Consider the following 26,855-nt stretch of genomic DNA (forward strand, 5'->3'; position numbering starts at 1 on the left):
CTGGTTCACAATAACACGCGTCTGTCATCCCACCATCTCTGTGACACAGGAGCCCAGATGTGGCTTAGCTGGGTGTTCTCCTGTCTCCCGGAACTGCAGCCGAGGTGTCGTCTGGGCTGTGTGCTCACCTGGAGGCCCGAATGGGGAAGAGTCTACCTCCAGGAGCACTTAGGGTGTTGGCAGAAGCCACGTCCTTGGGGCTGAACGCACGAGGCCCTGACTTTTTACTGGCTCTTGGCTGGAGGCCACTTTCACAGCCTCAAGCCTGCCCACAGTTCTCAGGCACGTGCCTTTCTCTGTTTGCAGTTCACGACGGGGCCGTTTGCTGCTTCCAGGCTGGTATGGGCTTCTCTTCAGGACTCTAAGCAGACAGTCTGCTAAGATGGAGTCTCACGTAGTGTCATCAGTGGATTCTGCGGTCCTGGATGTTCTGTGCTTAGAAGTAAGCTCCCGCCCACACTGAACGGGAGGGGATACAGATCTTTAGCACCAGGGAGGCCAGCTTGGCAGCAGCCTATCACAGCACATGCTTCAGAAGACTTGCCCTCTCTCTCTGTCTTTCTCCCTCTCCCTCTTTCTAGGTGTATATATATAATTTGCCTATATTCATGTATATATAATTTGTATATTTTTGTCTAATATTTGTGTTATCTAAAAAAATAGTTTAAAAATCCTAACAAGGTACTTTTTTTTTTTTTTTTTTTTTTTGCGGTACGCGGGCCTCTCACTGCTGTGGCCTCTCCCGTTGCAGAGCACAGGCTCCGGATGCGCAGGCTCAGCGGCCATGGCTCACGGGCCCAGCCGCTCCGCGGCACGTGGGATCCTCACGGACCGGGGCACGAACCCATGTCCCCTGCATCGACAGGCAGACTCTCAACCACTGCGCCACCAGGGAAGCCCTAGATACCTAATTTAATCCCATTAGTCTTCCTCATCTTTGTCTTTTCATTCCATGCGCCTTGAATCAACTCTGTGTGTGTGTGTGTGTGTGTGTGTGTATGTGTGTGTGTGTGTGTGTATGCGTGCGCGCACGTGCGTACCGCATCTTAAAAGAGTGTTACCAAATTACCTGGATGTTTTAATGACTTAATGAAAGGGGATAAGAACAAACTTACAGAACAACAAGAAAAAATTACTGTCCAAAGACTTGCTAACCCCTACTACAACTAACATGTTCCTTACACGATGAAGTTTTTGTTAGAGTTAAGAAGGGTTGATTATTCATTGCTAGATACAGCCATTTCACCGGAATGGACCGCATTAATCTAAAAGGAACCACAAAGAAGATTCTTTTATTTCAACTTCACTACATTCAGCCATAACAAATCCATGGAAAATTCTTACTTGGAATAGCTCTCCTCAGTCAGACACTCCATTTATGGGTACAGGATTTTTGTTGTGATTCAGACATGAAGAGAAATGTGAAGTGATGTATATATGTTTGCTCTGTTTTATACAATGAATGTATAAAACAAATAGGAATGTTTTATGTGTCTTTGCTGTGGTTCAGAATTAAAGCCATTACCTCCGGGGCTATTTCGACATGTCAAGAGTTTCCAGGCACAGATTTGTATCCAGCTCAAAACCATTACTCACACCTTTTCCCTCACCCATATGTTACTGCTGCTGCTCTCACCTGCTTCCATCTTCTCCTCCAGCTGCTTGTTCTTACTTACTTCATGGCCACCTCTCCCTTCTCCACCCTGAACGTTCATCCCCGGACACTTCTCCTCCTCAACCTGCTGGGAAATCTCAGCTTCTTGTTCTGGGCTCTGTGCTGGGGAGTGTCAAGTTGGATGTCCAACCCCTCACAGCTACCCCATATTTCAGACTGTAGAAGGACAGTGACCCTACCCGCCAAAGATGTCTGCATTCTAACTCCTGGGATCTGTGAACTTGTTGCTTTACGTGGCAAAGAGGAATTAAAGTTGCAGATGGAATTAAGGCTGCCTGTGTGCCGACACAAAATAGATCATCCACGCGGATCCAGTGTAATCACAGGGATCCTTAAAGTGGACGAGGCAGACAGTGATGCAATATGAGAAGCCCTTGACCAGCCGTGGCTGGCTTTGAATGTGGAGGAAGGGGCCATTAGCCAAGGAATGTGGGCAGCCTCTGGATGCTGGAAGAGGCTAAAGAGTGCATTCTCCCCTGTGTCTCCAGGAGGAAATGCATCCTTGCAGACATCTTGGTTTTGGCCTGGTGCAGCCCATTTTGGACTTTTAACCTTCACAACTGCAAGGTAATAAATTTGAGTTGTGTTAAGCCACTGAGTTTGTGATAGTTTTTTGCAGCAGCCCTAGGAAACGAGTGCATAGGTCCCGTTTCTGATGGACACATTTACTTGGATGTGTTACAGGCATCCAACTGAATTCTCCAATTCCCTAACTGGAAAGCACCCTGTCCCTTCTGTGCCTCGTTAGGAAGTACAGTTTTCCTCTTTGTCTCTGTCCTCCGTACGCAGTCGTTTATTCCAGATCTGCATCTGCCTCAGGTTCCTTCTGCCACTGCTTTAGTTCAAGCCCTTGTCATTTCTCATCTGCAAGACGCAATTAATTATACTAACTGGTGTCGCTGAATATACTTTTGACCGCCTTAAACCCGTGTCCCACTCATGATTTGTCATCTGTCCCAAACAGAAATAGGTCTTATCATTGCCCCGTGAAAACCCTTGTATTGGTTCCATCACCTGAAGAATAAAGTGCAGGCTGGCCGCCATGCAGACGTGGTGTGCAGTGATCCATTCCCTGTCCTGCCATTCTCCATGTCCCTCACATTCCAGCTGAAACTAGGTTGCAGTTCTCTTAGGCCATGCTCTTTGACGTCTCCCTGCATTTTCCCTGTGTCTGGGATTCCCTTCTCGTCCATTTTCATCAGGCTCAGGTACCATTATGGTAGCTCAGGCGTCATTATCCTCAGGAAATCTTTCTTAAGTGCTGTAGTTGGGAGTAGTGTCCACCACTTGGATTCTGGTAGCATCCTCCAGCTACCTATATAGGACCATACTCACCATTTCAAATTAGCACTATTTTTAAATCTGAGTGAAAAAAGGTTGCCTTTCTAGATCAGAACATGGAATACTTAAACGAAATTCATCCCCTAATAAAACTTTTTGACATTTTGATGGAGAGATGAGGGGACGCTTTAATGACACGGATATATTGGAAAATAACGAAGCTATTGATACACCTTCAGCCAGATAGCAGTGGCATTCATCTAACTAGCCAGGATCGTCTGAGTCCATAGCTGCCAGCAGTGGTTCTCAACCTGAGTTGAACATTGGAACCACCTGGGTGGACGAATTACGAGAAGTAGCTGGGGATGGGACCCAGGCATCAGCGTTATTTCAAAGTGCCTGGGCAAATCTAAAATGCAGCCAAATGCCCAGGACGTGTACAGGATGAGGGGAATCCCCACTGAGCTGAGGAGGACATTCACAATGTGAAAGGGATTCATTCTGTAGCCACACCTTCCTCCTTCCCGCTTTATGCGTGGCTCTCTGCTTCCCAGGTCCTTCTCTTCGTTTCTGCTCTCTCATTGCAAGCGGTCTCATCCATTCTCCTCGCGTCAGATGCCAGTTACAGGTTCATAGCACCTACACGTATCCTGTTAGCGTAGAGTTCTCCTACGAGCTACAGAACTGTACCCAGCTGGTTGGGGGTTTTTTGTTTGTTTTTGTTTTGTTTTGACATTTCTGCTTAGATAGATCCCAAACTGATCATTTAATTTTGCCTAGAAGTATCTACTCAGTTTTCCAGATCTTAATAAATGATACCACTATCCGCCCAGTTTCTTAAGCCAAACACCTCCGAGTCACCCTTTCATTCCTTTGCTTCAACCCCCAAGTCCCCGTGCTTGGTCTCTCGAGTGTATCCCAGCGGGTCCATTTTCGTCATCTCTACTGAATCTGGTCCAAATGTACATCATCTCTTCCCTGGACCTAGTGGTAACTTCCTAGATGGCCCCATGATTCTCTCCCGCTTGTCTACGATTCATGTTCCACAAGCAGCCAAAGCAAAATCCTTAAAAACAATTGGACAAAAGCCTCTCTCTCTGTCAAGCCTGTGATGACTTCCTTTGGCACTTCTGCAAGACTCTGCACATTCCAGCCCTGCTGAGACGTTCAAGCCCATGTCGACCTGCTTCCTTCAGGTGGTGGATTCGTTTGTGGACTTGTTTATTGACGAGGCAGGTTAGGCTCTCAGCACGGAGACCTTTCTGTTCTGATGCTGTGCCCCTCACAGCCCCTGGGAAATAGTCGTCATTCAACATGAACTTGTTTTGTAGAAAGGAGGGCGAGGAGATAGCCCCACGGTGAGACCTAATTTATCTTTGTGGACCATAATGCTAGCTCGTAGTTTATGATTTGGGGGAAAACGTGCCATTTTTCAAAGATAGGAACCTTTCGGCAGGGGAAAAAAATAGCATAGCATGAAATGCTGAGGAATACATTTTTTAAAACTATGTTATGGAAATACCTTAGAGATGTAACGATGCAGAATACCTCTTTGTGTCTTTGGAAAGCACAAGGATTTAAATAAGGGATACAGTTGTTGGAAAAGGGTAGCACAGTAATGGAAAGTAAACATACTCGTCCAAATCAAAGTGAAGGAAGGCTTTCATGGCAGCAGAAACTGAGGTTCCCTCAGGAACTGCCCAGGGTCACTTCCAAACCTAACTTCGGTTTTGCTGAAATAAGATATACAAGCTGAATATGAGACACGAAATGTGGATAAGTGGTAAGGAGTTTTGAGAAGCTGTGTTTAAGGGGAGGCAGTCTTGACGCAGGTCACTCCAGCCATCGAGGTCAGTCTGAAGATATCACTATCAAGACGTCAAAAGAAGAAATTTCTGTGTAACGTAACCCTCTTCATCTCCCCAGAAGCCGGCATGTTGTTGGAGTTGTTTGGGAGACTCTGTGAAGGGACTAGTTTATTTTAGGGAAAGTGTTTGTGGGAGTGCTCATACTTTTTGAGTTGCACTTGGGAAAAAAAAAAAAAATATATATATATATATATATATATATATATATATATATATATATATTTTATTTTTTTTTGCGGTACGCGGGCCTCTCACTGTTGTGGCCTCTCCCGTTGCGGAATACAGGCTCCGGACGCGCAGGCTCAGCGGCCACGGCTCACGGGCTCAGACGCTCCGCGGCACGTGGGATCTTCCCGGACCGGGGCACGAACCTGCGTACCCTGCATCGGCAGGCGGACTCTCAACCACCGCGCCACCAGGGAACCCCGGGAAAAGATTTTTTAAAATATGCTTACTTCTTGTAGGGTGGACCTTTACCTGGTGCCAGGAAGGGGGTTTGGGGAACGTTACCCATCACACTCCAGACAGGAGACAAATACCACAGCAGTAATTGGCAGAGGGAAAAGTAAACAATTATTTTGACAACTAATGAAGGCAACTATGAAGAAAAGGCAGAAGAGAATCTATCTAAAGAATACGATAGGGCCCAAGGAAGAGTGTTGAAGGCGGGAGGGAATAAATTTGGGAAGGAGCTCCTCCCCGTGGATGGGATTCAGACTCATTGGAGAGGGTGTGGTTGCAGCCCACTGTGGATAAGTTTTGCTTTGCCCGGGAAGAGGACTGGTCCAAATTAGCGGGTTGAAGCTAGTGAGGAACAGAAGTTGCTGCAGGGTGACCACCGCTCGGTGGCCCATGCAGACCCCTGGAAACCTGGTCATAGGAGCAACAAGGGAGGGGAGTCATTAGAACCTGGAGAGGAAGAAGCCCCTTCCCCCTGCAGGGTCCCTCCTGCACTGTCTACTGACAAGCCTGACATTGTGCATGTGCGTCAGGAAGAGTGTTTGAAGGGCCCAGCTCCAGGCTTCACTAGGCAGGGCAGAGAAGGGTGATCGGACGTGGAGAGCGACTCTACTCGATGACCGACATGCGAGCAGCCTTCTGCACAGCCCCTGTCACTACCGGGAAGACCTCAAGCGACAGGTCCCTGCACACAATTCGTCCTCCTGGGTTAGGAGAGTTGGGGGTTGTGACGAAAAAGCAAATATTGCATTTACATGTGCAACGTCAACCGTAGCTTCTCTACAATTAACCACGTTTGATTTAGAGTCAAAAGGGAATGATTGGTGATACTGCATCCCAAATTATTATTTTAAAAGATTGCCAAGGGGTGATCTGTTTCTAGGTTTCCTGATGATCTCAGGAATGAGTATTGAGAAACTGGTGATCGTGTGACTTCTTCAACATAAGTTACGAGATACAGACTGCTCTGCAGGTTATGAAGTAAAGGCTGTTCCTTATGCTGCAGTTATTTCCCCACCAGTCTCGCTTGCTGATTCCCTTTAGTACTTTTTGTCACAGTAAACCATTGGGTTGAAACGACTGGCACACTTTCATCCCAGAATCAGGGATTATGGATTTTAAAATGGTCTCCATGTATTTTTATACATAAACTCCATAAAATTGTTTGCCAGAACTATAAATGTTTTTAAGATCCAAATTTATAAACCTGAGAAGAACGAAAAACTTGAAATAAAATAAACATAAATCAGATATTGGCCCGTTGAAATAATTTTTTAAAGAAAATATTGATTCCTAGAAAGGATGAGTGATACATAATTCACTGTTGATTATGTACTGCTTCTATATTTATAGCTGCCACAATAGATAGAAACATATATATAATGTGTGTATATATATAATATATATATATATACCTATAACTCATAGAAGTCTATTTTCATACAGTTTTTATAACTAAATTTTACATTTTTACACATAAAATCTAATTTGGAAACAATATGTTCTGGCCAAAACAGCCTTGCTCATTTTAGTTTTCAACATTTCCATAACTTGTACGGATTTTATTTCAAACCATGTAAGGCATCCAGCTGGCAGCTGAATATTTAGTCAACACAGCCAAATTAATCCTAATGCAAAGCAACCAACTGTCTTTCAGAACAGGCTGTAAACTTTTGGACTTCAGACTTAGAAGAGAAAAAACAAATGAAAGGAGGGGAGAGGAGAGAAAACCTTTTAGCCTCTGGACGTACAGGAAGGTATCGTGAAAAACACTTCAGAGATTGCCCGTTTATTAGCGTGAATAACTTCTTCCTGCTTCTCAAGGATCGAACAGCTCCACTTTGCAAATGTAGCAGGTTCACAGTCTTGTGGGCGGAGGCAGAGGAGTGCCTCTTCCTTCCTCAACAGTTTTAGAAAGCGTTTGTTAATTGCTGCTCTTATGACCCCTACCCCATTCTCACATTTGACATTTTCTAATTTAAAGATGATGGTAGATTTTTCTCTTTAACTGCCTGTTCTAGAAGAAATTCTTCTCTTTGCTTTCAGCAGCAGGTCAGTACACCTCTACATCCCACTTTTATCGTAATCGTAGAGAAAGGAAGGAGGATTCTTGATCGTTTTCAGGTCCTGTGTCTCTCTTATGTCCCACACTTAGGAGTGTCTTCTCAGATGAGGATTCTCTTAAACTGGCTCTGGAGCCAGATTGAAAGGACAGCTAATGAAAGCATCCTACGAATTTCCAGAACAAATGAAGCAAGGGAATGAACACCCAGCCAGCTTTCCAGCCCATACAACCCTGTCAGCTGGACGTTTGTTTCTTTTTTCTTTTTTCCTTAAAGAGCTTCAGTTCCCTCCATGCACAAGGATCCCTTGCCGTCTGCCAGCGAGTCTGTCCCCACGGTGTTGATATTTGATGTTGAAAGCAGTGGAAAAGCAAACTTCTACCAGGGTGACCTCGCCTAGATGACCTCCCAGTGCCTTAGAACAGGAATGACCGTCCTTGGTTATGAATGACACTCAGGATGAAAAGTGACTGTCCCCCCAGGTCTCACAAGTGTGAGAGCAGATGTTCCTTTCCTCCTAGTCCTAAGTGCAGTGGTGAGCAGCTCTGAACATCTGCCTGAGCCATGGCTACCTCCTCACCGACTAGTATCAGTAGCATTACTCTTAGTGTCTAGGCTGGTTTGGCACTGAGTTTGCATGTTCTGTGAATCCCCTGCTATCAGGACAGGTCATCCATTTGGTCTGAGAAACACTGACCTCTGGAAAGCCGAGAGTTTCCTTTTGTGAATTTGCGGGTATGTCAAAGAAACAAATGAATATTAGTGAAGGCATTATTATAGATTCAGGCCAGTTGGATTCAGGTCTGAAGTGATTTGAAGTCAGAGTAGACAAATATGAACTATTACCATCCTCAGCAAACATTTAAAAATAAGTCTGCCCTTCTGTGCTCTTGGCGTCCTTTGGGAATGTTATCGAGGTTTAATTCAAGCATGAGTACCTAATGAGATAGAACCTGTAGTTCTTTTTTCTCCAAACTCCAGAATATTTGCAATGAGTTAAGCTTCTCAAAAGGAAACCAAGAGTTTCATGGTTCCCCACAGTTAATTCAATTTGGAGCAAGTGTGAAAAGGTGAGTTGAAATGAAGCACAAAATAGGAAACAGTGGATTCCCGAAAACCACGCCGCAGGTGAGGCGGGCCGGGGCCCCCTGCGTCCCCAGGCTTGCTGGAGCTATCTGGTTAATTTATTTCTGGGGTCTAGTTTTGTAGCAGCAGCCCACCATACTCAGCATGAATTCTGCCTCTGAAATATAATTACCAAGATGTGAAAAATGATGGAATTCACTGAAATGATAAAATAGCATCTGTTAAGGTAACTTTTGGCAAGGTTCCCAGCTTTTCATTACTTAAGAGGAATAATGATGTGTTAGTCGCTGTGAAAAAAAGAAAACTCTGAGAAAACGTTAATCATGACTCAAGTGTAACGCCATCATGTACCTCTCAGAACAGCCCACGAATAATTTCTTTGGCCTTTACGGCTATTTCGTGCCCCTCTGAAGTGCGATTTTGCAGTGAAAAAACTTTTTACCTACAGAGTTTACTGTTAGCCAGTAAGTTCCCTTTATGGTTGATTCCTTATCATTTCAATGAGGGAGTAAATAAAAAGAAAAAACTTGTCAAGATGATGTTTTAAAGTAACATGTACCCGAGGGACAGAGTGGCATGAAAGTTTGGGGCTGAGGATAGGTAGTTTCAGTTTTTAGAATATTGTCCATATGTGGGAGTCTACCAACACCGACTCAAAGCATTTTAGGTTTCCATCATCCCCAGTAAATGTCACAGCTCTGTCCTCTTTTCCTTCTGTAGTGTTCAGGACTGCCAGGTGAAACGCAGGACACCCAGATAAATCTGAACTTCAGACGAACCGTTTTTTCATTTGGGCATGAGTTACACATACTCTAAACAATTAACTGCTGTTTATCTGAATCTTAAATTTAATGTGATATCTTGTATTTTTATTTGCTAAATCTGACAACCCTTGAAGTGGTACCTGTTTTCACACATATGAAGTTATTTGGTCAATAAAAGCCAAGTTGATTCAATGTCACAGCATAGCAGCTGCTCAGTATGAGGGAACATCTAGTAAAAGTAATGTGTTTTGGAGAGGAAGTCACATAAGTATGGGAAGTAGAGCATATTGTAATTCATTCTTGAAGGTTCAAGGTTCACATGACTACATGAACATCTCTAAGAATTTCTAAACTGGGGAAACAGAAAATGTTTCTATAGCCCAGAATTGATGAATCTGATTTTCCCAGAGAAACTGATTTGTTGCCTTCATTTGGAGGGAGGGAAGGAAGGTACTTCGTGTGTGTGTGTGTGTGTGTGTGTGTGTGTGTGTGTACACATGCACATGCGTGCTCATGATTGCATAATAGGCCCCTGGGAAATATTAGGAAATAGGAATGAATATGAATCCTGAGATGATAATTTCGGTGTATTCCAACACAACATGAAAAATACGTATCACCTTTAATTTCCTTTTCCCGACGTCTCCTGAAATCTTGGCAATTAGGTGAAAAGGGAGGAGATTTTCTCATGTGCATCCTGAGTCATTCTTAGGACTCGTATAAAATAAGATTACCTTATTTTCAAATGTATTTCTGGTAAATTGAATGTGAACGGCAGCTAATGTACATTATCTACAGTGAGAAATGTTACAAATGAGAACACGTGGAATATTAAGTAACAAGAAAGGGTCAACTTTTGAGAGACTCAGCTCAGCTGTGGATTTTCCCAACACCTTACACTTGTTCCCTGTGTGATTATCCATACCTGTGTATGGTATGTAATTCCAAGGTGTTGAAAATAACTCTTGAAAAATCTTTCTCTCCTTATTTCCTGAAGTCTGAAATTCAGCAATTCTGAGGGCATCGTGTGGTTTTTCATGTTCGGTACTGTAGTAGTTACGGGTTTGGACTGAGACCGAGATCCAAAGTTAGGTTTTGCCACTAATTTTCTATGTGACCTTGAGCCACATAGGAAGTTTCTCTCCCCAGTTAGCTCATCTGTGTGTGAAATGGTGCTTCCCTCCGAGGCTTCTGAGGATTGCATGAGGTAGCGCATGTCCTTCAGCCTGAGTGGAGGGACCCTATCTTTAGTGTTGTGTTGTTCGTTGCTGTTTTATTCTGCTTTGTGTTGTTGCCGCTGCAGCTTGAGCTGTCAAACACCTGTGCTGGGTGGGAAACATGGTGGGAAATGGAAACATTTGTTTCTAAGTGTGGTCCCAGGATTCAACTGAGAGGGTGTTACCCGCGGCTGTCCTTTGCTCTGCACATCAGGGTGCTTTTGTTCCAGAGAAGCTGCGTGTCCTGCCCTCTCCAGACACAGGTTTTGGTTGACATGGAGGCTGTAGAGAGGGAGGGTGTGGTTCTCTGGCACCTCAGGGTGCCTGCTACTCTTATATTCCTTTTAATACCCTCGGAGTATAAAATTACTGGGTGACACATTTCCCCGCTGAAAACTATAGATACCTCGCTGTTGTCTTCTGACTTTGAAGTCTGAGCCTAACCTGACTTTCTCCTCCTCCAGTGAAGGTGTCTCTCTTTTCTGTCTAAACACCTGAATGGCTTTTTATCCTTAAAGCAAAAGCTTTGGAATGTATCCCAGCGCCGTTAAGTCTTACCTGATCTCTCCCCAAACTTATGTTCTTTGGAATCGCGTGTTTCCTTTTATATTATTTCAGGAGAAAATTATTTTTTTCATAATCATCCATTTCACAGTTTAATGTATTAAACAATGTAAATGCCTTGATTTCACATATTTTTTAAATCATTTTCACCATATTTGCTTCAGATTTTAAAAAAAGATACACGCGTGTGATGAACAACCAAGAGACTTAATACTGAAACCTGATGTTATATTGCAATGTTCTGATGTGCTATGAAAAAAAAAGTTACACTGACATTCTCCCATTCTTCTCCTCCCTCCTCAAGGAAATCAGCTTGTAAAAGTGACACTTGTTCTTCTTGTAAAGGTTTTAAAATATTTTAACTATAATATGTACGTATCCACAAATTCATGTGTTTCAAAATCCTACTTTATTTGGGGGCAGTCCTTAATCTTTTCATTCGATCATCTTAATCCTTCTTTTTTTTTTTTTTTTTTTTCCGATATGTGGGCCTCTCACTGTTGTGGCCTCTCCCGTTGCGGAGCACAGGCTCCGGACGCGCAGGCTCAGCGGCCATGGCTCACGGGCCCAGCCGCTCCGCGGCATGTGGGATCCTCCCGGACTGGGGCACGAACCCGCGTCCCCTGCATCGGCAGGCGGACTCTCAACCACTGCGCCACCAGGGAAGCCCCATCTTAATCCTTCTTAGTGGTCGTCATCTCTCTTTCAGATTTTACTTCAATCACATTGTCCTTTTCAGCTCATTCATTGTGGTTCTCTGATGGCTTTCCTTTAAAACTTTCCTTTAAATCCAGTTTATGGTCCACCCTATCTTGTTTTCTGATGATTCCTTTATTCATTGATTCTGTAAATCATGACGCCTTTGTTCCCTTGGTTCTGCAGTCTTTCTTTTTTATCTCAATTCAGTACTTGTATCATCTTACCTCTAAGCTTTTATTAGCAATTGGAAGTCGTATTCTTAAAAGGGTTTTCAAAGAGCTAACATAAACTTTTGGGGGAGTTTTAAACTTCTCTTATATTTTCTTCCAGAATGGATTTATGCCCTTTTCTCTTTCTCTTTCTCGCACAAGACACTTGGTACCCGTCAAGATGTGGCCCTTGGAGTCTTCCCTTCTGCACAGAAGTCAGACTCACCTGCTTCTTCCTTTCATTTCACCTTTCCCCCACCCCCACCCCCACCCCCCAGAGTGTTTTCCATGCAGTTTTCCAAATGCAGGAGTGTTATTAAGAATTCTCAAGAACTTGCTGACTCTCAAGTATGTTCTCAGAGGGATGGGAATAGGCAAATAATTAGAAGTCAGTCCTGTTCTGTTCTATCAGGACTAGTATTTTTCCTTGTCTAGTACTTTCTGAAAGTTTGTGGTGTAGATTTTGATCAATTTGGGAGGTGATCAGTTTCACTTTTTTTGACATATGTCGTTGGAATATGGGTAATTTATCACATGACTTCATTTTACTATCTTTGCCTGGAAGGAAGGAATGGATATTTTAGAGATGTAAAGAATAACTTATGGATTTACTGTAATTCTTATGAAACTCAACATGCCCCAGACTGAATCCACTATCTTCCCCATCCTCTATACAGTCTTCTCTTTCTCTTTGTGATCTCACTTGGGGGAACAAGTCCGTATTCGTTACCTAAGACAGAAACCTCTGAGTATCATGTGATATTCACAAAGGTACTAGTGTATGGTCAGATTTTTTTCTCAGAATGAGATGTTTGGGAAGTGGCTTATTTGTGGAAACAAATTTTATAAAAGGTAGAATTTTTCCTTTTTTTCTGAAATATAGCATTTAAAAATACAGTTAAATAACCTCATACTTATGGTTGCAACTGGGTGTATTGTTAAACAATCCGTGCATATGTAAACTGGAAATTCTGTTTCAGCAGCTTATGGACAGAAGCCTCCAGAGAGTAGCATTTTCGATTACTCAGCACTTCACACACATTCTGTGTCTAATGAAATTCACTATTCGAAGACCTTGCCTTTTTTTTTTTTAACATCTTTATTGGAGTATAATTGCTTTACAATGGTGTGTTAGTTTCTGCTTTACAACAAAATGAATCAGTTATATATATATACATATGTTCCCATATCTCTTCCCTCTTGCATCTCCCTCCCACCCCTCTAGGTGGTCACAAAGCACGAGCTGATCTCCCTGTGCTATGCGGCTGCTTCCCACTAGCTATCTACCTTACGTTTGGTAGTGTATACATGCCCATGACTCTCTCTCGCTTTGTCACAGCTTACCCTTCCCCCTCCCCATATCCTCAAGTCCATTCTCTAGTAGGTCTGTGTCTTTATTCCTGTCTTACCCCTAGGTTCTTCATGACATTTTTGTTTTTCTTAAATTCCATATATATGTGTTAGCATACGGTATTTGTCTCTCTCTTTCTGACTTACTTCACTCTGTATGACAGACTCTAGGTCTATCCACCTCATTACAAATAGCTCAATTTCGTTTCTTTTTATGGCTGAGTAATATTCCATTGTATATATGTGCCACATCTTCTTTATCCATTCATCCGAGGATGGACACCTAGGTTGTTTCCATCTCCGGGCTATTGTAAATAGAGCTGCAATGAACATTGCGGTACAGGACTCTTTTTGAATTCTGGTTTTCTCAGGGTATATGCCCAGTAGTGGGATTGCTGGGTCGTATGGTAGTTCTATGTGTAGTTTTTTAAGGAACCTCCATACTGTTCTCCACAGAGGCCTTTTGCCTCACGTTTGTGTTGTGAAGTGGATCAAAACACAGCCTTGAGAGAGACACAACATCCAATCACTGACCACTTAGATGATCCTAAGAGTGTTGGTTCCTCCAACAGAGTGAGTCTGTGAAGAACTGAGAATAAAATTACACACTGAACACATGAGTTGGAGCATCCTGGTGATGGAGCTGGACTGGGGTGTTGTCATCTCAGACTAGAGTAGGTGATTAGGCAATCTGCAGCCTGGATAAGGGGTGCGGGTTGTAAGACCACAAAACGCGGAGAACATGCCGTCTGTCTCCAACGAGACGAGGGACTGAGAAGAAGTCTTGGAGAAAAGTAGCTCTGTACATCTGTGCCCCGGGTCTCACATTACACGCCTGCTTGCTGAGGAGACACCCTAGGAGGACGCTTAGGAAGGTAAGTAAATTACCCTAGTTAGCAGAATCCTACTTTCCCAGGTAAAGGGTGTCCTTACCTGGGAAAGCTGGACACCAAATACAGAGAGGCATTAGAGGAGCCCATAGGATTCAAACCCATTTTGTGCTAATTTGGGGAGTAAATCAGGGCAGTGTTCAAGAGAACAGTGCCCAATAAAAACCTGAACATATGGGCTCTATAATTCCAATATAAAATATACATTTGAGATGAAAGGTATAAACGTATTTCACCAAGCTCATACAAAATGTTGGAATGATTGCAAACCAGAGACTTCATAAGCTTATAAGTTTAATTTATTTGATTTACAAAAAATTACTTCTTGGAGACATTTTTTGTTAGAATATCAAAGTCATTTGAGTGGTTCAAACATTACTTTTATAAATGTTGAAAATACTGTTTGGGTTTTTGTTTTTGGGTTTTGTCTGGAGAAAGCTGACCGCTAAGACATCAACTCACGTCAGCAGTCCTCGTTCAGACGCCATTTTCTCCAGGGTTATCCAAGGTCACCATCTAGCCGTGCCAGAACCGGGACAGGAAGACCCATTCTTGCTGGATTCTTTCTTCCCCTCAGCGAGCCCCACCCCAGCACACACCCATCCATTATCCTTCACTGTGTCACAGCATTTTCTGCCGACCTGTCTCCCTTCTCTCCATTTCCCGGGATATAGTTACAGGCTGATAGCTCTGCTGGGGCCCCAGACTTGTTCTCTGCCAACCCACTGTACCGGCAGAGACCGGCAACACTTCCTGGGATACAGCTCAGGCCACTTACAGCATCTCCAATTTAAGAGCCCGGGGTGGCCCCGTGCGTATCCTGAGGCGCCTCAGAGCTCAGGTGCCAGCCCAGCCCTTCTGCGGAGGCAGCTCAGGTTCTCACCATCGGTCTATTATTCCCCTCCCTGTAAACGGTATGCCTTTCAAGGAGAGACGTCTTATTCACTGTTAGATCCTCTGTACTTTGCACAGCGCTTGGCACTGTGCTCCGTAAATGTCGAACAAATTCCTGAATTGCGAACTAATTAACCGTCTAACCGATAGGCCTCCAACGCTGACATTCCCGTTTACTTATTCCCGTAAGCCAGTGGTCCTCAGCGCGTCTTGATTCTGCCCTCCAAGCAACACTTGGCAGTGTCTGGAGACATTCTCGATGGTCATAACCCGAGTGGGCAGTGAGTATGGCGTCCAGCGAGCAGAGGCCAGGGGGACTGCTAAGTAGCCCACCGTGTGCACACAGGGTGCTTCCTCGTGACAGAGGATGGTTAGGGTCAGAGTGTCAGTACTGCCGATGTTGAGAAACCCTGATACAGAGTAACTGGGAAGTGAAACCTGACACAGTGTTGCGTGGATTAGTTTTCAGTTGTTAACTAGCAACAAAACAGTTTCTTTTATTCCTAGGTAACTGTGTCTTCCCCAGACTTTAGAGATGATTGTCTAGTAGAACTTTCTAAGCGCAGTGTATTTTTTTTTATCCTCAGTGGTAAATGTGGAGAATTAGTGGAAGTACTACTATATCACGATTCCAATTGGTTCCCCTTTAAACACTGAAATGTGTCTCAACTTGTGTTCTCTATTGCTTCTTCAGATTTACAAGCAAAACAGACTCGGCTTCCTTTTCATGTGTGAAGTACGTTAAAGTGAAACTTACACACAGAGTCCTCACCCTAACAGTTTTCCTCTTTGGGCAGGTACTGTATGTATTTGAGGATTGTGAATGAGTTGACAGAAGTTGAGGTGGGCCCAGCCGTGTGGAATTGCGGCGCCGAGGCATGGAGAAAAGTGGTTGCCAGGCCCCTGAGCTTCATGGCTCAGCGCGAGTCGCTAAACCAACACGTTCCTGCGGAAGAACTGGTTTGCCTGCAGCCGTGGAGTTGCACAGCATTGTCCTGTCTGGTTAAGTGACTGACGATGAGTGGCCTGGGAGCCACACAGAGCGTCGTCTGGAGGGAGAATCCACTGGTGTTAACAACTTGTAGGTGCATTTTCACCAGGTGATCCGTGTCGTGTGTCTGTGTGAACCAGGGACACCTAACAGACAGCTTTGCTCCAATAGAGAAAATCTTACGAAGGTCCCCCTTTCAAGTAAATGGGCCGGAAGGATTTGGGATTTATTTTCTGTGAAAGCCAAACAAAATATAATTGCATCATGGTTTGTAGATTTCAAGTACTGATTCAGGCAGGGATCCAGTTCCTGCTGAGAGCAGTGATTGGGTGATGGCTGGGGGTACTCAAGTGCAGCTTGTGAAGGGAGGACTTCATCCACGGTTTATTTATTTACACTGGTATAAATTCAGCCCCTAGGACTTCTCGTAGCTCCTTCCCCTTTGACTGCTAAGCCAGCACTAAGTTGGTACAGCAGTTTCAGCCATTAGCCAATTTGGTGGCTAAACTAGGCACTCAGAACATGAATAACTAAAAAGTGGAAGCATTTTCATGCTGTTGAGTCCTGACTGATGAGAAGATAGCTAGTTAACGATCTACAGTTAGTTAACTAGCTGGACCTGAGACACTATATGCAGCAGTGTGGATTCCCTACATGTAGGCACGCGTAGGTACGCAGATAAACATTTGCAGAAGAGTTGGCTTTACATTGCTTTCCCGTCGCCGGTTTTTGTGAACTGCCCTGAAGTGGATTAACGCTTTCCCTGTGTACCGTGTACGGAGAGAAACAGCATTAACTTGATCCGCTAACAGAACAAAGCAGTGCACTGCCCGTGTTGTGGCTACTTAACTGTGGTCACCGCTCTTCTGGATATATCGTATTTAAAAACATAAAACTCTGGACTGAGTCCTGCTGTTCCTATGTGGATTACTTTGAGCAAAAAGATAGATGATCTGCAAGGGCCGGTGTAGATCAGTGTGGGCTGACCGTGGGCCATGTGGTAGTTACAACTCTGAATGCTGCACCGTTCAGGAAGTCGTTCGATAAAACGGTATGTGGAGGAGATGCTGTTGTGCCTAATTGCTACAGCTCCTTTGACTTACGTGGGGAAACTCCTGTCCAACGTTACGGAAAAGGCAAAGAGAATGAAGTGTCTGGAAGTCTCATGGTGTGCCTTATTCTCACCTTTTAGAAGGGAGCTAAATCCCGCTGTTTTGCAGAATGGAGCAAGAAGAATGCAGGCCTGAAACGATGGCAGCAGGTCTGAAAAGAGCTGAGCCTTCACCTGATTTTTGATGTCACAATGGGGTTTTAATTTCTTGAGTGGGAAAGAAAGTTCTGGGAGGAAAGCAACTGTTGGCTAAGGGTTAAGTAACGAATCCAGATGGAAGCCCCCATCCAATTATCACCATCTTTATTGGCCAAGTGGTGTGTGTCCTTTACAATCACGGGTTAGATATCAAACCAGCTACAGTTAGGAGTTGGGAGAGCACTATGAATAAAGGGAAAATGAAAGAGGGAGACACATAAATCTCAGTTGGGAGGTCAGGTAGTTAAAACACAACACATGTTTATACATGAGATGTTGAAGTTAGTCATTAGAACACCAAAGCTTTCAAAGCTTCTCTGTCCCGGTTCACAGAGGTTTACCTTTACCGTGTCATTTTAGACGCCAACGCAACCGTTGAGAAGGACAGAAGCAATTTCACACCTTGCAGCAGTTTTGAGAACTAAACTAGAGCCAGATGTGTTAATGGTCTTGAAGGGCACACTTGGTACATTCGGTACACTGACGGGCAGTGTGCCCTTTACGCTTGGGTATCTACCTTGTTGGTGGAGCCAGTTTTCTGCTCTTTTGCCATGTTCTGTGTCCCTTGCTTGGGTCAGTTAATCCTCTAAATGCAATCCCCTTCTAGCTGCAGGAGCACTGTGGTACCTGGCATCAAGCCCCCATCTACTAGTCTAACCTTGGTTTTGCACAAACGATGCAGTAACCAGATTCCAGTTTGCCCTTCTCTTGTGACATGCTGGCTGCCTTTTCTGGTTCTGGTCAGCAGATCCATGCTCTGTGAGCTCACTGTCCTTTCTGGAACCCTAAACGTCCAGAAGCTGGAAAACTCCCAGACCTTGCTTTGAGGATGAGCCACCCAGTGGGCATCTTCCCAGTGTCTCTCTCCCTGGTAAGGGCTTGGGGGTGATTGGAAGGGAAGGAACAGCGGACTTCTCGGAAAGGTGCATTTGCGTAGCTCGCGTGCCTTTGGTTTTGAATTTGTTTTCCTGGAGCGATCTTGGAGACCACCTTGGTGGCGGTGCTGGTACCGGTGTGGGTTCCAAGCCGAATTCTCTGAGGCACTGCTGTCAGCTTACAGAGCTGCCTGCCTGCCCCCTGTCCCGCTACATCTCCTCGTCTGGTGTGCGTGGGTCTAGTGACCCATGAGACCTGAGTGCCTCTCCGTCAAGTCCTATTGCTTGGTGCACTAATATGAGTCACTGTGGTGCACCAGACCCTTAGCACACCTCATGCCCTTGAGCTCTACAACAGCTGTATCAGATGTGAAGTGTTATTCCCACTTTACGTAAGAAGAAACTCAGAGTCAGGAGTTTAAAAACTTGGTGCAGGTTGCATACCTATGAAGTGGCAGAGTCTGACCGTACCCTCAAGATTGACCTATTCCAAAGCCTGCGTTTTTAACCTGAGGCCGATCTACTGTCCTTCCGGATAACTTCTCTTGGCTTTTCTTGTACACCTGTCTGGCTCTCTTCTTCCCAGTGGGTGTGTCTTCCCTTTGTTGGATTGGGGTTTTGAGCAGCTCACCTTTAACAACTGGGCAGGTTTAATTTCTAACTGTCTTCCAATCTGGTGTCACCTGCCCCATCCCTGATACTCACACCATGCCTGGCAGGGTCCTGAGATATAAAAGCAATAATCTCTATTTCAATACCCAGAGGAGAGCAGGGTTCCAAAGTGCATTTTGACCTAGATTTTCACTTAAGTAAGTCTTTTGTGGCCCCTGCAAGACAAATGCACATCTTTGTCATTTTCCAGCTCTGCAATATTCCTGTCACATATGTGGAAGCACCTATTAACCATTTTCCTTATTTCCCATAAGTAACTCCTTAAGAGTCAAACACATTAGGCAAACCTTCCCAGTTTCATAAGGGTTTCATTGAAGACAATCAGACTCCTTCTCTTTAATACCACATGGTTTTGCAAGTTGTATCATCACTGAAGGTAAATAAAGGCTGCCCCAAATATTAAGCAACATTGTATATTGTCATGGTGATGTTTATTACATTAGAAAAGTTCCAGCAGTCCCTTTGTAAGTGGTTGTTCAGAACTCAGAACACATTCTCTCATATAAATTGTTATGAACCCTAGAAACTACTGAAAAACTACTAAATCCATATGTAGCTGTGCTTAGTGGTATAAGAAGAGTTTGTTTCATCCAGTTCCATTGGGTAAGCCATGTGTTCTATATATGAACATGGTTTTGAATAAATGGTTCCTGCACTTTAAGTGAAAAAATTGTCATCTTTTAAACCACTTTGGGTATGATACTCTCCTCTAAAATATATTAAATTCTTCCATCCCATCTAAATCAGGGTGTTTCGAATGTGTTATACTCAGCCCCTCACATTTGGAGATAAGAAAGGTACTGGCGGTTGAGAGTCCACCTGCCGATGCAGGGGACGCGGGTTCGTGCCCCGGTCCGGGAGGATCCCACATGCCGCGGAGCGGCTGGGCCCGTGAGCCATGGCCGCTGAGCCTGCACGTCCGGAGCCTGTGCTCCGCAACGGGAGAGGCCACAGCAGTGAGAGGCCCGCGTACCGCAAAAAAATTAAAAAAAAATAAAACTAAATAAAAAAAGAAAGGTACTGGCTTGTCGAAAAAAATAGTGTCACAGTCTCTTTGTCTAAGCTCTTTGAATTTGTTCTCATAGTGAAGTGAAGATATGCTAATCTGTCAGTGGAAAAGTGGTCAGATACAGTATTCTAATGACTTACCAGGAGCAGAACCATATTTCCTCCTTTCTCAAATGAGTGATTTAAAATATTGTTGGTGAATAAGGACTGTTTCAACTTCATGCTGTAGTCCGACCACATCCCATATTGTAACCTGCTTGAGTCATACTCATTAGCATGGTGATAAAGCAGAATATTAATCTGGGTAAGTTTTGAGAATGATTTTGCTGTACTCTGATCTCAAGAGATGTTCAAATGCAAAACAGGGGGTTTTATTGCATTTGCTAAATTAATGCACCACTCCCCAGCCCAGAAAAAAGCTTGTTACTTTTAAGAACATTAAAATGGCTTTGCCATTAGTCATTCCAACTCTGTATTCCAACATGGTCAGACCAGGTGAATTTTCAAATGATTTACCTTTTATTTCATCTCCCGTCTTTGCGTCACGCAGTGTCTTGAGGTAGGGCTTTCCCACAACAATCATCATCTTGCAGTTACTGTGAGTACAGCTATGGGACTGGTACTGTGATCCACAGCCAGGAAGCCATACTGATTATTTCTGCAAGTGTCAGTTTCATTTTTTTTAACATCACCATCTTTTTTTGCCTGTACTGAACTGGGAACTAGACATAAGACCTGGAAAGACAGAAAAATATGCTTCAGAAGAGTTCTTGGGCAGGGGATTTGCTGTGGTCAAACTCAGTAATATATTGTATAGAGAACTCTCTACTTTGTCAAGTGTCTAAATATCCTCAGTGGAAAATAACACACACACACACACACACACACACACACACACACACACAGGTTGGCTGCATCTACAGCTATATGACTATAACAAACTGCCCCCCATTTTTTGAGTTCAGTGAATATGAACTGCTAGGTCTACAGATGTGCACAGCAAAACCTTCCAAGTAAACAGGTCAGTGTTAACAGGTATCTGAATATGCAAATTAAATGTTAATTTTTCTCTAGAAATACTAAGGTATCTATAAATTATACAGTCTTGCCTTAAAATTTATTTTATTAAACTGTGTATTTTGATTTTTTAATTGAGAAATCTTATCTTTAATGTGATTTTTGGATTGAGAAGTAATCATAATGAAAACTGATGACAAACAGAGGCAACAGTGTCCCTTATGTGAAATGTTGGTCAAGTCAGATCAGCACCTCTTTTTTTAAAAAATTTATTTATGTTATTTATTTTATTTTTGGCTGCGTTGGGTCTTCGTTGCTGTGCAGGCTTTCTCTAGTTGCGGCGAGCAGGGGCTACTCTTCATTGCGGTGCACGGGCTTCTCATTGCGGTGGCTTCTCTTGCTGCGGAGCACGGGCTCTAGGAGCACGGGCTTCAGCAGTTGTGGCTCTCGGGCCCTAGAGTGCAGGCTCGGTAGTTGTGGCGCGTGGGCTTAGTTGCTCCGTGGCATGTGGGATCTTCCTGGACCAGGGCTCGAACCCGAGTCCCCTGCATTGGCAGGCGGATTCTTAACCACTGCACCACCAGGGAAGCCCATTTCAGCACCTCTTGATGAATGATGATCCCACCTTAAAAAATGGAATCCAGTCTGTCTGAAACGTCCTTCACTGCTGAGAGGGTAGAAGGTTGAAATGACAGGCATAAGCAAATGTATTTTGAAAATAAAAGCTGGAAAAATAAATTTTGCGATGTTCTATAGTTACCTCTGTTTTTGTCAACCTGCTGCAAACTAAAGATGGTAAGTTTAAATGCACACGTGGAAGAGTCATAAGCAGTGAGGTCAAAAATTACTTGTTGAGCGCTGTGCTACTTACGACACTGTGAGGCACTGTAGAATGTAGGGGTCAATAGAGTAATTTAAAACATGAAGAGCCCACAAGTCGGTACTTAAATAAGAATCTCAAAACCTTGGGAGCAGCACGTAGTGCTTGGTAGTGTGGCAGGGTTAGAGAGGGCGTGAGGCCATGGTAATCGCTCTGGGAATTCAGAGGGGAAGTTGGCTGAGGCTGGCGGACAGTGAGGGCTCTCCTGGGAAGGTGACTTTGACCTCGGCCTTGAGGGGTGGGTACGGTCTGTGCATTCAGGGCAGGGTGGGCAGCCCTCTGCAGGAGGGGAGTCATGAGCGACACCAGGTCGGCAGGTGCAAGGCCTGCTGAGGGCGCCCCCTGCTGGCACAGGTGGCAGGTGTGTCGTCACCACCTGGGTCTTCGAGGGGACGTGCGCTCACGGAGGAGATGCCAGTCCCTGGGACGGGCGTCCGTGCTTTACCACCTTATGTGATTTAATTCCCACCGAACCCTGAGACTCCGATGTATCATTTGCTCTTTACAAATTTGGACGTTGAGGGAAAAGCTAACAAGTATGTCCAACAGCACACGGGGATTCGAAGGGCGTCTCACTTCTCTGCAAATCTGCACCGTTTCCACAGCACCGCTGTGGCTACAGGGCTTCCTCAGGGGCACGCAGCTGGTTACATGTCAGCGTCCATCGAGAGCCTGGTCTTCTGCCGTGCATTCCGGCACCTCTGTTACACTCTCTTGACGTCATCGTGCAGGACTTCTCACTTGGCTGAGAACTTTCACAGATCTTGGCCGCATTTTACAAAACAAAAAATCTTCTAGGGAGTTGGATCAGATAAATGTACCCGGGAGAGAGAGGGAGAGAAAGAATCTAACTGCATCAGGGCTGCCAAGTGCCTAGCTGCTGGTAGAGTTTGGCGTTTTAACCCAGATCTTCTGACGCTGAAGCCCTAGCTCATTCTACGGTAATTGATTTATTTTGAAATCAATAATCTTATGTCGCTTTATTGGGAATCTTAATTTGTGCACACTCCCTTAGATAAAATCAAGAAACTGTCAGCTAAAATGGACAAACCAGGAGAAATGTGTAAAGATAGACCGAAGTCACTTTAAACATAGCCGTTGAAATAGTCTACAGTAGAGTGTAGGATCTACTAATAAAAACATGCAGGACAGGTTCACAAGTGGGCGGGGAAGGCTACTGTATGGTAGACAGAGAATGAGACAGACTCAGCATTTCTCCGCTATGACAAGCATAATTTGTAGTTACGTTGTACCAGAACATATTGATTCCAATGTCCAAAAAGTTTTATTTTGCACAGACATCAAACGTGCCCTTTTACTTTACATGTGATTTTTTTTTTTTTTTAAGGCATTCCATCCTATGATTTTGGCAGGCGGGGGTGGGGGATGAAACTTCTTTGTCCTTTAAGAACTGACCCTGCAGAAATCCTTCTATTCCCCATCTCTTTCTTCTGGGGATTCTTAAATTTTTGCCTCACATTCTTCTGACAATCATTTGTGTCTCTGTGAATCTCAAATTCATCCTAGGTACCTCTGCTTTCTGAAAATTGCAGTCAGGTCTGAGACGCCAGGATGTTACTTAACAAAACAGGACCCAGTTTAATAACTGCATCTATTTTCTGTTTCTCTTTTCAGAGTTCATTTGGGCTTCCCTCCGTCATTCCTTATCTGGCCAGCATTTACCAGAAATAAAAATATGTATTTCGATTGTTGATTCTGCATAAAAATAGATTATTTAAATCCAAACCTGAAACTCTGAAGGAAGAATGTATATTAATAAGTTGAATAGATGGGTTTAAATTTCTCAGTGATCCTAAAATGTAAATGTTTAATTCCTTCCTCGTCTTGTTCCGGGCTGCCTGAATCTCTATGAACCCCTAAGAGAGTAGGCACGTACGTATATATCAACAGGGAGATTGAAAATAGTGGGCAGTGTTTGGCATGGGGGGTTCCCTTGCACTTCCAAAGGCTTTCCGCCTAAAGGTATTATTATTGTACCCCAATTTAATTTTCCCTCAAGGTCAGCGGTTAGGAACATTTTTATCTACCATTCTTTCTGAATTAGGGGTACTGGCATATACCATTTCCGTTTGGATCAGTTTCTTTTAAGATATTATTATTCAGTGTGCCTTGGTTAAACAGTTCTAGATGGACCATAAGATTGAAATTGTACTTATTAAAACATTGACTGAAAAACAGTTTTAACCCATGAATAAAATTTAATTCAGTTCACAACGGTCATGCTGACTCAGCCTGGGATTTTAAATGGTTTTAATTTGACACGGCATGGCATATTTCATCTGCTATATGTCAATGTCCTTTTTACAATAACTTAAGACAGTAAGCAGCGTTCTAATACATGATGCTAAAGCTGTTTTTTCCATTTTGTATAAGGACTTTCTCTTCATAGATGCCTGTTCGAAACTGACAAAAAGTCCAAGTTTTATTTTTTCTTCTTTCATTGATGTTTGTTCTGCAGATCGTTGTGATTTTGGTGTCCTCCTGAGAGGAGGTGAGCTCAGGGTCTTTCTACTCTGCCATCTTCGATGCTCTCCCCAAGTTTTTATCCGTGAGATTAAGGTGGTGTGTGACCTTCCAACTAGAGCAAAACCTTTGAGAAGAAATAACCTACTACCTCAAAGCAGATAATATTCTTTCTAAGGAGAAGGAAGAACTTTTTACTATTAAAATTCTAAAAATTACTAAATTTTCCTTGCAGAAAAGCTGTCATATCTTTATCCTCCAAGATTGCTTGTTAAAGAAAAGGAAATACTCTGAAAAATTAACTGTTCACTGAAATCAAATTATCCTTTGAGTCTGTTTTTCAACTTGATTTCAAGGAAGAGTTTGAAAGGAAGTTACCTTACATTAGATGCTTCGAACACACAAAGTGTAGGCATAATTCATAGGAGAGAAATAAGCATATATTTGCATTGTATCAGGTTGATTTTCATACACGATACCATACATTAAATCACTTAAGCAATGTATAACAATTTCCATTTAAAGTCTGATACGTTAAACTTTGAAGTTTCATTGTTTCAATATCTAAACAATTACAGGAGTATGAAAATTATTCTTCGTTTTCTTACGTTCACATTATCTTAGTGGGTCCCTCCTATACACTGGGTGTCAGCAAATGGCAGCCCCTGGCCACATTCAGTCCACTGCCTGTTTTACTGACACACATCCAAGGTCATTCATGTGCATATTGTCTATAATTGCTTTTTGCTGCAGTGGCAGAGTTGGAGAGCTGCCCATGTGGCCTGAAAAGACAAACTTATTTACCGTCTCACCATTTACTGAGAACGTGTTGCAGATCCCTGGTATATATCAATTTACATCATTTTTATAGGACCTTTAGCACACACAGGAAATGTATGAGAAACACAGCTGATGAATTCAGTTTAGGACTGCACTAATGGGGGCGCTATAACTTTGTTTTGAGCTCTGCTAAAGAAAGTACAAAAAGTATATTCATGCAACCATGAATGAGAAGACTAAAGACATTTTTACACAATATATATCAATGTTCATTTCACAGTGATTTGATTTTAGACAGTGACAGTGTTTTAGTGTGTAGGGCTAAAGCCGTTTTTTAAAAATCATTTATAGCAGCTAAAATTTTATTATACTTAGCATATAGATGCGCCAGCCAAAAAACTATTGTATTTAAAACAGAGTTTTAAAGATAGAACGGATCATAGACACCATCTGACCCTTCTTTGAAGAGAGGAGAACATGGTAGAGAAATTAAATATTTTTCCTCACAATCACACTGTGATTAAATAACAGAGCTAAATTTACAGTCTGTGTCAACTACTATTCCTCTTCTTTGCCTGTGAACCAACTTGAACATATTCTTGGACGAAATATGAAAGCAGTTCAGAATTGATCCAAAAGTCATTGAATCTAATCTGGGGGCCTGCAGACAAATTTCTGGTATGCAGCTGATTTTCTGCCACATTGTTTCTTCTTATTTTTTTTGTCGTCATTTTGTCTTCATTTTAGATTTCATTTAATCTAAAAATTAATGAACCACACCCTGCATTGTCAAGATGGCGAACTTTACACAAGACTCAGTATGAGGTCTCAGTGCAGTACCTTTGTCTGTTTACAGTTGCCCTGGTGCCAAGTGGTACCTTCTGCTTTGGTCGAGTAGTGAGAGAAGAGAGATGGGCTAAGTACATAAACGCCGCGTTTTTCCCAGTGAATACCACAGGACCTCAGTGCCGGTTGTTTGAGTGAACTTTGTTCTTCCGAGAAGAGAGAAGCATCCTGGGTGGTGAGTCTGGGGGGCATCGCAGTTAAGTACATCACCCTGCAGTTGGCCATGCCTCACACGTGGCGGCCAGATCCACACGTATGTTCTAAGCAGCCATTCGGTGTCAGCAGCGCAGAAGCTTCGATCACATTAAATGAACAAGAATTTGGATTTTATGGGTTTCGTTTGCTTTACTTTGTCAATTTCATTCGGTTTCATTATTGTGTAACGCTAGAGATTAAGGAGTTTGTAATCAGTTTATGTTTGCATATCTTTACGTAACATGAAGATGACCCTTTTAGTCAATGCTGGAGATGGAGGAGAAATTTGTTTTCACTGCTATCATTTTTCTTTATTAAGACTCTTTCGAACAGTCTTAGGTTCGCAGCAAAATGGAGGGGAAGGCACAGAGAGTTCCCCTACACCCCCTGGTCCCACACGTGCACAGCCTCCCCCATTGTCCACACCCCCTTCCAGAGGGTACATGTGTTACAGCTGATGAACCTATACTGACACATCATCACCCGAAGTCCGTAGTTTACATTAGGGCTCACTGCTGGTGTTGGACCTTCTATGGGTTTACGTAAATGTATAATGACACGTTTCTATCATTGTAGCATCATGCAGAGTACTTTCACTGCCCTGAAAGTCCCCTGTGCTCCACCTGTGCACCCCTCCCTCATCCCCACCCCGTGGCAACCACTGCTGTTTTTACCGTGTCTATGGACTTGCCTTTTCCAGGATGGTATAGCTGGAATCATGCAGTACGTAGCCTTCTCGGATTGGCGTCTTTCACCTAGTCGTATGCATTTAAGGTTCC

General features: G+C 43.5%; 1 protein-coding gene across 7 annotated transcripts in view; it reads left to right on the plus strand.

Moving 5' to 3' along the window:
- The window catches only part of LOC307180268 (uncharacterized protein), a 524,184-nt gene that overhangs the window by 125,974 nt on the left and 371,355 nt on the right, over window positions 1-26,855 (plus strand). For 3 of the 7 annotated variants that reach the window (XM_079910429.1, XM_079910422.1, XM_079910423.1), the window contains exons 3-4: window positions 6,941-7,040; window positions 25,892-26,056. The exons of 2 other annotated variants lie outside the window; for them this stretch is intronic. The gene's annotated coding sequence lies outside the window, so the exon portion shown is untranslated. Of the gene's footprint in view, window positions 1-6,940; window positions 7,041-15,724; window positions 16,105-25,891; window positions 26,057-26,855 lie in introns of those variants that run through there. 2 more of the 7 variants (XM_079910428.1, XM_079910426.1) reach the window with 2 other exon arrangements.

This window comes from Stenella coeruleoalba (assembly GCF_951394435.1).
Source record: "Stenella coeruleoalba genome assembly, chromosome: X".
NCBI lineage: Eukaryota > Metazoa > Chordata > Mammalia > Artiodactyla > Delphinidae > Stenella > Stenella coeruleoalba.